Source organism: Triticum dicoccoides, chromosome 4A (assembly GCF_002162155.2).
Source record: "Triticum dicoccoides isolate Atlit2015 ecotype Zavitan chromosome 4A, WEW_v2.0, whole genome shotgun sequence".
NCBI lineage: Eukaryota > Viridiplantae > Streptophyta > Magnoliopsida > Poales > Poaceae > Triticum > Triticum dicoccoides.
Window position 1 is genome coordinate 354,022,515 of NC_041386.1, and position 14,105 is coordinate 354,036,619.

Below are 14,105 nucleotides of genomic sequence, written 5' to 3' on the forward strand. Positions count from 1 at the left end.
TCGGCTTGGGGCTTAGTCCGACGCTGACGCTTCGGGGCAACCTCGGCGTCTGACCCCGAGTCATCGGGGAGGGTAATTTTGTCCCTCTTGGATGCTTTGGATCCCAGGTCTTTGGAGTCCGCTCTCTTTTTACCCTTGCGGGGAGGATCTTCTTCCTGCTCCTCCTCCTCGTCGTCTTCATCACCCTCGTGACAGGACTGGCCATCAGCATCTCCGGACATTGCGTCTGAAGTGCTCTCCTCCATTTTCTTCTTCTTGTCCTTCTTTGTCGGCGCCTGGTATGGCGCCAGGACCAGCATCCTCATTAGAAGAGGATTAGCTGGGTCTTCGGGAAGCAAAACCAGACACTGGATCTGCTCCGCCTTCTTAATCCAGACATGTAAGGGGATGGACTACTTAGCACCTCCCCCTCGGGTTGTTCAAGCCTATTGGTGTTCGGAGTTTTTTGGAATTTACCTCGGAGGACGGATGGTTGCATTCAAGGCCGGTGTCATCTGAGGACCTCGACCATGATTTCTACTTCTTAAAAAGCAGCTTCCAGATCCCCTTATGTGTTGTGCCGTAGAACCGTTGTAGGGTCCATGGCCCTTTTGGATTGAACTCCCACATCTTGAGGGGCCGTGTCTGGCAGGGAAGTGCTCGGCGGATCAGCATCACTTTGATTACGTCGGCAAGGGTGACGTCCTTCTCTATCATGCTCTTGACGTGTTTCTGTTGCAGCAGCACCCCAGGGACCGACCCCAGTCCGGACCCTTGTCGGTCTAGGATTTAAGCCTCAGCGGGGGTCCGGATCTAAAGGCTGGTGTGCTGCCCACTTGGAGCTGCGGGGTTCTGTAATATAGAACCATTCCTGTTGCCATATTTTAACGCTATCCACAAAGACTCACTTTGGCCAATTGACTTTGGGGAGCTTGCTCACCATGGCGCCACCACAATCCGCATGTTTCCCATTGACCACCTTCGGTTTCACATTAAAAATCTTGAGCCATAAGCCGAAATGTAGAGGGACACGGAGGAAGGCTTCACACACGACGATAAACGCCGAGATGTGAAGGAACGAATTTGGGGCCAGATCATGAAAATCCAGCCCATAGTAGAACATGAGACCCCTTACAAAGGGGTGAAGGGCGAATCCGAGTCCACGGAGGAAGTGGGGGATAAACACCACCCTCTCACCGGTCCCCAGAGTGGGGATGACCTGCTCTGAATAGGGAAGCATGTGCTTAATTTCTGTGGTCAAATACTGTGCTTCCCGCAACTCCTTGATGTTCTCCTCCGTGACGGAGGAGGGCACCCACTTGCCTTGAGAACCGGCCATGGCCGGAGGAGTTGTCGGTAAGGGAAGAGCTTGGAGTTTAGGCATGGGAGCTCGGGGACGGAGAGGCAAAGAGAATGAGGCGTGGGGTGGAATAGATGGGTTCTATCCACTTATATGGACTGCGAATATCAAGCGTCCCCTCCCTCGAGCCTTAAAACTCTCACCTGTTCCCAAGGGGCCGCGCGAACCGCACGGATATGTTACCAAAACTCGTATTGATGAGAATCCCATAATAAGTGGCACGATCTATGCTTTGTCAAGACGTGTCGCCAGAGGTTGTGTATCGAAGCACGAAACGGGAGGCCAAAAAACGGTTCGAAGTAATAAAACGGCCAGACGTAACGTCTCACCAGTGAAATCTTCGGAGGATAGAACTTATCTGTATTCTAATTCGGAGGTATGACTGTTGTACAGAGCCGGATATAGTACTGACGATCAACTGCTTTGGTAAATTCAGAGGAGGAACCCGCCTTGCAATGTCGAAGACAATCTGCGCGCCGGACACATCGTCATTTAAGACCGGTTCAGGGGCTATCAAGGGAGTCCTGGATTATGGGGTCCTCGGGTGTTCGGGCTACGTGATGCGGGCCGGACAGATGGGCCGTGAAGATACAAGATAGAAGGCCTTCCCTCGTGTCCGGATGGGACTCTCCTTGGCGTGGATGGCAAGCTTAGGGTGCGGAGATGAATATTCCTTTCTCTATAAACCGACTCTGTACAACCCTAGCCCCCTCCGGTGTCTATATAAACCGAAGGGTTTAGTCCGAAGAGACAGTCATAATCATATATGCTAGACATCTAGGGTTTAGCCATTACGATCTCGTGGTAGATCAAGTCTTGTAACCTCTATACTCATCAAAGTCAATCAAGCAGGACGTAGGGTATTACCTCCATCAAGAGGGCTCGAACCTGGGTAAACATCGTGTCCCTTGTCTCCTGTTACCATCGATCCTTAGACGCATAGTTCGGGACGCCCTACCCGAGATCTGCTAGTTTTGACACCGACACCGGCCCTATTAGGGCAGGTTATACCGTGAGTTTATATCCCCAACATGAGGCCCAGATTGATTTGAACTTGTTCATGTCAATCTCAACCCTTCTGGTTGGTGAGTTTTCTCTTCATTTTGTTAATCCACAATCTTGAAAAATCTTCGTAACCCGCCATAAATAAAGAAGATGTCACCTCCGTGATTTCAGGAAAACATCCATGATGTCATAATGAATCTTTGTATAAACCTGTCATTCCGAAAATTGAGGCGTCCCTTGTTGGGGAATGTAGTAATTTCAAAAAAATTCCTACGCACACGCAAGATCATGGTGATGCATAGCAACGAGAGGGGAGAGTGTTGTCCACGTACCCTCATAGACTGTAAGCACAAGCGTTAGCACAACGCGGTTGATGTATTCGTACGTCTTCACGATCCGACCGATCAAGTACCGAACGTACGACACCTCCGAGTTCAGCACACGTTCAGCCCTATGACGTCCCTCGAACTCTGATCCAGCCAAGTGTTTAGGGAGAGTTTCGCCAGCACGACGGCGTGGTGACGATGTTGATGTTCTACCGACGCAGGGCTTCGCCTAAGCACCGCTATAGTATTATCGAGGTGGACTATGATGGAGGGGGGCATCGCACACGGCTAAGAGACGATCAACTTGTGTGTCTAGAGGTGCCCCCTGCCCCTGTATATAAAGGAGCAAGGGGGGAGATGGCCGGCCTAGGAGGAGGGCGCGCCAAGGGGGGAGTCCTTCTCCCACCGGGAATAGGACTCCTCCTTTCCTTGTTGGAGTAGGAGTGAAGGAAAGAAGAGGAGAGGGAGAAGGAAAAGGGGGCTGCACCCCTTGTCCAATTCGGACCAGAGGGGGGGGGGGTGCAGGCCTCCTTCCTTTTGGCCTATCTCCTCTATTCCCGTATGGCTCAATAAGGCCCATATACTCCCCGGCGAATTCCCGTAACTCTCCGGTACTCCAAAAAATACCCGAATCACTCAGAACCTTTCTGAAGTCCGAATATAGTCGTCCAATATATCAATCTTTACGTCTCGACCATTTCGAGACTCCTCGTCATGTCCCCGATCTCATCCGGGACTCCGAACTCTTTCGGTACATCAAAACATATAAACTCATAATATAACTGTCATCGTAGCGTTAAGCGTGCGGACCGTACGGGTTCGAGAACTATGTAGACATGACCGAGACACGTCTCCGGTCAATAACGAATAGAGGAACCTGGATGCTCATATTGGCTCCTACATATACTACAAAGATCTTTATCGGTTAGACTGCATAACAACATACGTTGTTCCCTTTGTCATCGGTATGTTACTTGCCCGAGATTCGATCGTCGACATCTCAATACCTAGTTCAATCTTGTTACCGGCGAGTCTCTTTACTCATTCCCGCAACTAACTCATTAGTTGCAATGCTTGCAAGGCTTATAGTGATGTGCATTACCGAGTGGGCCCAGAGATACCTCTCCGACAATCGGAGTGACAAATCCTAATCTCGAAATACGCCAACCCAACAAGTACCTTTGGAGACACCTGTAGAGCACCTTTATAATCACCCAGTTACGCTGTGACGTTTGGTAGCACACAAAGTGTTCCTCCGGTAAACGGGAGTTGCATAATCTCATAGTCATAGGAACATGTGTAAGTCATGAAGAAAGCAATAGCAACAAACTAAACGATCAAGTGCTATGCTAAAGGAATGGGTCAAGTCAATCACATCATTCTCCTAATGATGTGATCCCGTTAATCAAATGACAACTCATGTCTATGGTTAGGAAACATAACCATCTTTGATCAACGAGCTAGTCAAGTAGAGGCATACTAGTGACACTCTATTTGTCTATGTATTCACACATGTATTATGTTTTCGGTTAATACAATTCTAGCATGAATAATAAACAGTTATCATGATATAAGGAAATAAATAATAACTTTATTATTGCCTCTAGGGCATATTTCCTTCAGTCTCCCACTTGCACTAGAGTCAATAATCTAGTTCACATCGCCATGTGATTTAACATCAATAGTTCACATTACCATGTGATTAACACCCATAGTTCACATCGTCATGTGACCAACACCCAAAGGGTTTACTAGAGTCAATAATCTAGTTCACATCGCTATGTGATTAACACCCAAAGAGTACTAAGGTGTGATTATGTTTTGCTTGTGAGAGAAGTTTAGTCAATGGGTCTGCCACATTCAGATCCGTAAGTATTTTGCAAATTTCTATGTCAACAATGCTCTGCACGGAGCTACTCTAGCTAATTGCTCCCACTTTCAATATGTATCTACATTGATATTTAGAGTCATTTGGATCAGTTTCAAAATTTGCATCGATGTAACCCTTTACGACGAACCTTTTTGTCACCTCCATAATCGAGAAACATATCCTTATTCCACTAAGGATAATTTTGACCAATGTCAAGTGATCTACTCCTAGATCACTATTGTACTCCCTTGCCAAAATCAGTGTAGGGTATACAATAGATCTGGGACACAGCATGGCATATTTTATAGAACCTATGGCCAAGGCATAGGGAATGACTTTCATTCTCGTTCTATCTTCTGTCGTGGTCGGGCTTTGAGTCTTACTCAGTTTCACACCTTGTAACACAGGCAAGAACTCGTTCTTTGACTGTTCCATTTTGAACTACTTCAAAATCTTGTCAAGGTATGTACTCATTGAAAAACTTATCAAGCATCTTGATCTATCTCTATAGATCTTGATGCTCAATATGTAAGCAGCTTCACCGAGGTCTTTCTTTGAAAAACTCCTTTCAAACATTCCTTTATGCTTTGCAGAATAATTCTACATTATCTATGATCAACAATATGTCATTCACATATACTTATCAGAAATGATGTAGTGCTCCCACTCACTTTCTTGTAAATACAGGCTTCACCGCAAGTCTGTATAAAACTATATGCTGTGATCAACTTATCAAAGCGTATATTCCAACTCCGAGATGCTTGCACCACTCCATAGATGGATTGCTGGAGCTTGCATATTTTGTTAGTACCTTTAGGATTGACAAAACCTTCTGGTTGCATCATATACAACTCTTCTTTAATAAATCCATTAAGGAATGCAGTTTTGTTTATCCATTTGCCAGATTTCGTAAAATGTGGCAATTGCTAACATGATTTGGACAGACTTAAGCATAGATACGAGTGAGAAACTCTCATCGTAGTCAACACCTTGAACTTGTCGAAAACCTTTTTGCGACAATTCTAGCTTTGTAGATAGTAACACTACTATCAGCGTCCGTCTTCCTCTTGAAGATCCATTTAATCTTAATGGCTCGCCGATCAATGGGCAAGTCAATCAAAGTCCATACTTTGTTCTCATACATGGATCTCATCTCAGATTTCAGGGCCTCAAGCCATTTCGCGGAATCTGGGCTCATCATCGCTTCCTCATAGTTCGTAGGCTCGTCATGGTCAAGTAACATGACCTCTAGTACAGGATTACCATACCACTCTGGTGCAGATCTCACTCTGGTTTACCTACGAGGTTCGGTAGTAACTTGATCTGAAGTTACATGATCATCATCATTAGCTTCCTCACTAATTGGTGTAGTAGTCACAGGAACAGATTTCTGTAATGAACTACTTTCCAATAAGGGAGCAGGTATAGTTACCTCATCAAGTTCTACTTTCCTCCCACTCACTTCTTTCGAGAGAAACTCCTTCTCTAGAAAGGATCCATTCTCAGCAATGAATATGTTGCCTTCGGATCTGTGATAGAAGGTGTACCCAACATTTTCTTTTGAGTGTCCTATGAAGATGCACTTCTTCGATTTGGGTTTGAGCTTATCAGGTTGAAACTTTTTCACATAAGCATTGCAACCTCAAACTTTAAGAAACGACAGCTTAGGTTTCTTGCCAAACCATAGTTCATACGGTCTCATCTCAGCAGATTTAGATGGTGCCCTATTTAATGTGAATGTAGCTGTCTCTAATGCATAACCCCAAAACGATAGTGGTAAATCGGTAAGAGGCATCATAGATCGCACCATATCTAATAAAGTACGGTTATGACGTTCGGACACACCATTACACTGTGGTGTTCCAGGTGGCGTGAGTAGTGAAACTATTTCACATTGTTTTAACTGAAGGCCAAACTTGTAACTCAAATATTTTACTTCTGCGATCATGTCATAGAAACTTTTATTTTTGTTACGATGATTCTCCACTTCACTCTGAAATTCTTTAAACTTTTCAAATGTTTCAGACTTGTGTTTCATCAAGTAGATATACTCATATATGCTCAAATCATCTGTGAAGATCAGAAAATAATGATACCTGCCGCGAGCCTCAATATTCATCGGACCACATACATGAGTATGTATGATTTCCAACAAATCTGTTGCTCGCTCTATTGTTTCGGAGAATGGAGTCTTAGTCATCTTGCCCATGAGGCTTGGTTCGCAAGCATCAACTGATTCATAATCAAGTGATTCCAAAAGCCCATCAGCATGGATTTTCTTCTTGCAATTTACACCAATATGACCTAAATGGCGGTGCCACAAATAAGTTGCACTATCATTATTAACTTTGCATCTTTTGGCTTCAATATTATAAAAATCTGTATCACCACGATCGAGATCCAACAAACCATTTTCATTGGGTGTATGACCATAGAAGGTTTTATTCATATAAACAGAACAACAATTATTCTCTAACTTACATGAATAACCGTATTGCAATAAACATGATCCAATCATAACACTAAATAACATTTATTTTAGGTTTAACACTAATCCCGAAAGTATAGGGAGTGTGCGATAATGATCATATCAATCTTGGAACCATTTCCAATACACATCGTCACTTCACCCTTAACTATTCTCTGTTCATTCTGCAACTCCCGTTTCGAGTTACTATTCTTAGCAACTGAACTAGTATCAAATACTAAGGGGTTGCTATAAACATTAGTAAAGTACACATCAATAACATGTATACCAAATATACCTATGTTCACTTTGCCATCCTTCTTATCCGCCAATTTCTTGGGGTGGTTCCGCTTCTAGTGACCAGTCCCTTTGCAGTATAAGCACTCAGTTTCAGGCTTAGGTCGAGACTTGGGTTTTTTACTTAAGCAGCAACTTGCTTGCCGTTCTTCTTGAAGTTCCCCTTTCTTCCCTTTGACCCTTTACTTGAAACTAGTGGTTCTGTTTACCATCAACACTTCATGCTTTTCTTGATTTCTACCTTCGTCGATTTCAGCATCACGAAGAGCTTGGGAATCGTTTCCGTTATCCCTTGCATATTATAGTTCATCACGAAGTTCTACTAACTTGGTGATGGTGACTAGAGAATTCTGTCAATCACTATTTTATTCGGAAGATTAACTTCCACTTGATTCAAGTGATTGTAGTACCCAGACAATCTGAGCACATGCTCACTGCTTGAGCTATTCTCCTCCATCTTTTAGCTATAGAACTTGTTGGAGACTTCATATCTCTCAACTCGGGTATTTACTTGAAATATTAACTTCAACTCCTGGAACATCTCATATGGTCCATGACGTTCAAAACGTCTTTGAAGTCCCGATTCTAAGCATGGTGTACTAAACTATCAAGTAGTCATTATATTGAGCTAGCCAAACGTTCATAACATCTGCATCTGCTCCTGTAATAGGTTTGTCACCTAGCGGTGCATCAAGGACATAATCCTTCTGTGCAGCAATGAGGATAAACCACAAATCACGGATCCAATCCGCATCATTGCTACTAACATCTTTCAACTTAGTTTTCTCTAGGAACATATAAAAATTAAACGGGGAGCAACATCGCGAGCTATTGATCTACAACATAGATATGCTAATACTACCAGGACTAAGTTCATGATAAATTAAAGTTCAATTAATCATATTACTTAAGAACTCCCACTTAGATAGACATCCCTCTAATCATCTAAGTGATCACGTGATCCAAATCAACTAAACCATAACCGATCATCACGTGAAATGGAGTAGCTTTCAATGGTGAACATCATTATGTTGATCATATCTACTATATGATTCACGCTCGACCTTTCAGTCTCTATGTTCCGAGGCCATATCTGCATATGCTAGGCTCGTCAAGTTTAACCTGAGTATTCTGCGTGTGCAAAACTGGCTTGCACCCATTGTAGATGGACGTAGAGCTTATCACACCCGATCATCACGTGGTGTCTGGGCACGACGAACTTTGGCAACGGTGCATACTCAGGGAGAACACTTTTATCTTGAAATTTAGTGAGAGATCATCTTATAATGCTACCGCCGAACTAAGCAAAATAAGATGTATAAAAGACAAACATCACATGCAATCAAAATATGTGACATGATATGGCCATCATCATCTTGTGCCTTTGATCTCCATCTCCAAAGCATCATCATAATTTCCATCATCACTGGCATGACACCATGATCTCCATCATCTTGATCTATATCAATGTGTCGTCACATGGTCGTCTCGCCAACTATTGCTCTTGCAACTATTGCTATCGCATAGCGATAAAGTAAAGCAATTATTTGGCGCTTGCATCTTATGCAATAAAGAGACAACCATAAGGCTTCTGCCAGTTGCCGATAACTTCAACAAAACATGATCATCTTATACAACAACTTATATCTCATCATGTCTTGACCATATCACATCACAACATGCCCTGCAAAAACAAGTTAGACGTCCTCTACTTTGTTGTTGCAAGTTTTACGTGGCTGCTACGGGCTTAGCAAGAACCGTTCTTACCTACGCATCAAAACCACAACGATATTTTGTCAAGTTGGTGCTGTTTTAACCTTCGCAAGGACCGGGCGTAGCCACACTCGGTTCAACTAAAGTTGGAGAAACTGACACCCGCTAGTCACCTGTGTGCATAGCACGGCGGTAAAACCAGTCTCGCATAAGCGTACGCGTAATGTCGGTCCGGGCCGCTTCATCCAACAATACCGCCGAACCAAAGTATGACATGCTGGTAAGCAGTATGACTTATATCGCCCACAACTCACTTGTGTTCTACTCGTGCATATGACATCTACGCATAAAACCTGGCTCGGATACCACTGTTGGGGAACGTAGTAATTTAAAAAAATTTCCTACGCACACGCAAGATCATGGTGATGCATAGCAACGAGAGGGGAGAGTGTTGTCCACGTACCCTCGTAGACCGTAAGCGGAAGCGTTAGCATAACGCGGTTGATGTAGTCGTACGTCTTCATGATCCAACCGATCAAGTACCGAACGTACGACACCTCCGAGTTCAGCACACGTTCAGCCCGATGACGTCCCTCGAACTCCAATCCAGCTGAGTGTTGAGGGAGAGTTTCGTCAGCACGACGGCGTGGTGATGATGTTGATGTTTTACCGACGCAGGGCTTCGCCTAAGCACCGCTACAGTATTATCGAGGTGGACTATGGTGGAGGGGGCACCGCACACGGCTAAGAGACGATCAACTTGATCAACTTGTGTGTCTAGAGGTGCCCCCCTGCCCCTGTATATAAAGAAGCAAGGGGGGAAGCGGCCGGCCTAGGAGGAGGGCGCGCCAAGGGGGGAGTCCTACTCCCACCGAGAGTAGGACTCCTCCTTTCCTTGTTGGAGTAGGAGTGAAAGAAAGAGGAGGAGAGGGAGAAGGAAAAGGGGGCTGCACCCCTTGTCCAATTCGGACCAGAGGGGGGGGGGGGCGCAGGCCTCCTTCCTTTTTGCCTATATCCTCTATTCCCGTATGGCCCAATAAGGCCCATATACTCCCCAACGAATTCCTGTAACTCTCCGGTACTCCGAAAAATACCCGAATCACTCGGAACCTTTCCGAAGTCCGAATATAGTCGTCCAATATATCGATCTTTACGTCTCAACCATTTCGAGACTCCTCGTCATGTCCCCGATCTCATCCGGGACTCCGAACTCCTTTAGCACATCAAAACATATAAACTCATAATATAACTGGCATCGTAGCGTTAAGCGTGCGGACCCTACGGGTTCGAGAACTATGTAGACATGACCGAGACACGTCTCCAGTCAATAACCAATAGCGGAACCTGGATGCTCATATTGGCTCCTACATATTCTACGAAGATCTTTATCGGTCAGACCGCATAACAACATACGTTGTTCCCTTTGTCATCGGTATGTTACTTGCCCGAGATTCGATCGTCGACATCTCAATACCTAGTTCAATCTCGTTCTCGGCAAGTCTCTTTACTCATTCCGTAACACATCAACCCGCAACTAACTCATTAGTTGCAATGCTTGCAAGGCTTATAGTGATGTGCATTACCGAGTGGGCCCAGAGATACCTCTCCGACAATCAGAGTGACAAATCCTAATCTCGAAATACGCCAACCCAACAAGTACCTTCGGAGACACATGTAGAGCACCTTTATAATCACCCAGTTACGTTGTGACGTTTGGTAGCACACAAAGTGTTCCTCCGGTAAATTGGAGTTGCATAATCTCATAGTCATAGGAACATGTGTAAGTCATGAAGAAAGCAATAGTAACAAACTAAACGATCAAGTGCTATGCTAACGGAATGGGTCAAGTCAATCACATCATTCTCCTAATGATGTGATCCCGTTAATCAAATGACAACTCATGTCTATGGTTAGGAAACCTAACCATCTTTGATCAACGAGCTAGTCAAGTAGAGGCATACTAGTGACACTCTGTTTGTCTATGTATTCAGACATGTATTATGTTTCCGGTTAATACAATTCTAGCATGAATAATAAACATTTATCATGATATAAGCAAATAAATAATAACTTTATTATTGCCTCTAGGGCATATTTCCTTCATCCCTTTGTTGCAAAATTTATTGCGCCTCCTTGATTTTCGCACCTATCATTCATCGTTCATTATTTTAACTTATAAATAGGCACATGGGTTCAACTTTTTCACTTTTACCCCGTCGCCTCCTCTTCTTCTTCTTCCTCTTGAGTCTGTCACAAGCGGAGCTCCACCGCACCCATCGAACGGCTCCTGCCTTCTTTAGTTGAAGTCGGAGCACTACTCTATCACCGTCAAGATCTAGCGGCACGCCTTTGCTTTTCTCCAGCACAAACAAGTACTGTTTCTCTCCCTTCTTAGATCCGCATTAGGTTGACTGAGTTCGTAGAGTTCGTCGGAGTTCATCCTAGTTCATCACATCCTTTGAACAGAAGCTATTTTTGATACAAAAACATCAGAGAAATATCTTACTATCTCTTCCGCCACTTCTTTTTAGGTTTAGTAATTCTTTTTATTTTTTGAACTGCCTTCAGATCCGTAAATATAGCTGTTCCATACAGAATCTTGTTTGTCCATAGTTAGCAAAATTTTAGCAATCCTGAATCTTAGCTGACGCACCCATTACATCGTGGGTGGCTTATCAACATATTTGTAACTCGCCATAGCACCAGAAATTTCCTCCTTTAGTTTACCCGTCATTAGCTTAAGGCGGCTTATCTTTGTATTGCTCATTCCGGTACTATTGATGAGTCAGTATCCCTTTTTAAACAACTCACCTTCTATTATTTTTAGGCGACTCGACATGGCAAAAACCACCCTTTGCAATTGGGGTCCTTCTCTGGTCACTGAGCAAATTCTTAAAGATTATGTGGATCAAGGTCTCTTAGCAGCTCAAGAAGAGATTGGTTGGCGAATCAGCCAAGGGGAAAATGTCCCTAATCCAGCCCAAGGAGAGGTGATAGTCTTTACTGATCATATATTCAAAGGCTTTACTCCGCCTGGGTCAAAGATTTTTCGGGATGTGTTGTACTATTTCAATCTCCATCCTCAAGACATAGGCCCAAACTCATTAACAAACCTTTGCCACTTTCATATATTTTGTGAAGTTTATTTGCAAGTAGAACCCACTATTGCTATCTTCAAGGAATTCTTCTAATTAAACTGCCAGACTGAGTGTGCCAGTGGTCCGACTCAAGAGTTAGGTGGAGTCTCAATCCAGAGACACAGGGACGGCTGCTTTCCAGTTTATGTTTTATTAAGCCATCCCAAGGGTTGGATAAAAACTTGGTTTTACTACAAGAACACCGCCCCAGGCAATGAAAACCCTTGGCTGGGTTATCGGGTTCATTGCCTCCCCATCAACTTTAACCCACCAAACCAACTTATTCCAGCTGAACATACCAAAGCGCTCCAACATTATCCTAAGGTGACAGCTTTGTTAGCTAATGGATTAACCAGAGTTGATTTAGCCCGCTGCTAGGTGTCATGGAAAATTCTTCCCCTAAGTCGCTGGCCCAAGTTAATGTGTGAATATTCTGGTGAGTCGGATGACCCTTAACGATACAGCTCTAACAACTTTACTGCCGAGGATGTCTTTCAAGCTGTGAACTCCTTACTCGGCGAGTCACAAGATCATTGTAACAAGATAGGGCTACCTCCGTTCTCCAAACTTAATTCGACCCCTGCTATAAGTACTATTATATGTCCGGTTTTAAATATCCTTGATTTTGTTCTTTATCTCACTTGTAAATCTTTTCTTATCACATAGCCTGACTCTGCTTTTTGGAAGAGGAAAATAAAAGACTGTTGTGGCCAAAAGCAAGAGTGGCCCAAAGTATAAGAAGAGCAAGCCAGCTATTGTTATTATGCCGGCTACTATGGGTGAGTTAGCGGTGGTTGATGAGCAGTCTGAGGTAGAACTTCACTCTCTTAGCCGCCTTTTCAATGACTTAGCTAACACTTCTTACTCTCAGGATGAGGGTGCATCAAGCCAGGATGAAAATCCATAGGTAATTTCTATCACTTCCGGCTCAGACTCATCGCCTCCAAAAAGAATCAGGCGGGTTGTTCGGAAAGTTGCATTTTCTCATCCAAAAGCTCATTTGGAACCAAACATTGTTTTGAAAAAGGCTCAACATGATGTGAGATGCCAAACACGAAGCAGTGGTACTGAAGAACTGGTGATCGGGTTAACCCATAACCCTTCTCGCAAGCGACACACCGAGGTGCCACATAACCCAATTATATCTTTACCCAAAGCAAGCCTTATTATACAACCTCTTAATCTGCCCGATTCAAATTATCAGGGTCGTCTTCATCTTCAGGAAGGTCATCCTCAGCTCAGCTACCAGCCTTCATCGTCAACCCAGGGTGAGTAATCAGACTTAAGAGCTTGATAACTTAATTTTATTTGGTCCTATATCTTTCAAATCCTTTGCTTCTGACCAAATGGCTAAAGCAAAAAAGCAAGAAAAGAAAGTTGGCGACTCCTCCAAATCTCCTAGGATTCCTGAGTCAGAGTAGCAAGTACTAGTGATTCCTGAGGTCAACACCAACGATCCTGAAGAAACTCACAATAAAAAAGATGACCTGCCGCCGGAAATTGAAGCAACAACCATGGAGGATATGAATACTGATGCCAACCCGGTGAACGAAGACCCGCTGAGTCCTATTCCTTATTCAACCCCTATCAAGCCAACTGAAAAGGCTCATTCAAAAAATCCCAATGATGATATTGTTGTTACTGGGGTGAGTCAAGAAACTCCTGAGACTTCCCATGTGCTAGCCAAGCATTTAGCCCAAGATGAGTCCCCTTCAATGGACAAGGGCAAGTTCAAGCTTGATCTGCCCACTTATGAGGAACTTTGCGCTGAAGATCTTCATCTTGTCTACTTAAGCCATGTAACCACAAGCCGGGAGATGGAGGCCAGTTTAGTAAACATGATGCAGAAGAAATATGAGGTATACCCATGTCTCCTCTTGTCATATAACCTTATATAGCCCCCAAGTCTTGACCATAGGAGAATCATTTGAGTATGTTTAAGACTTTTGTA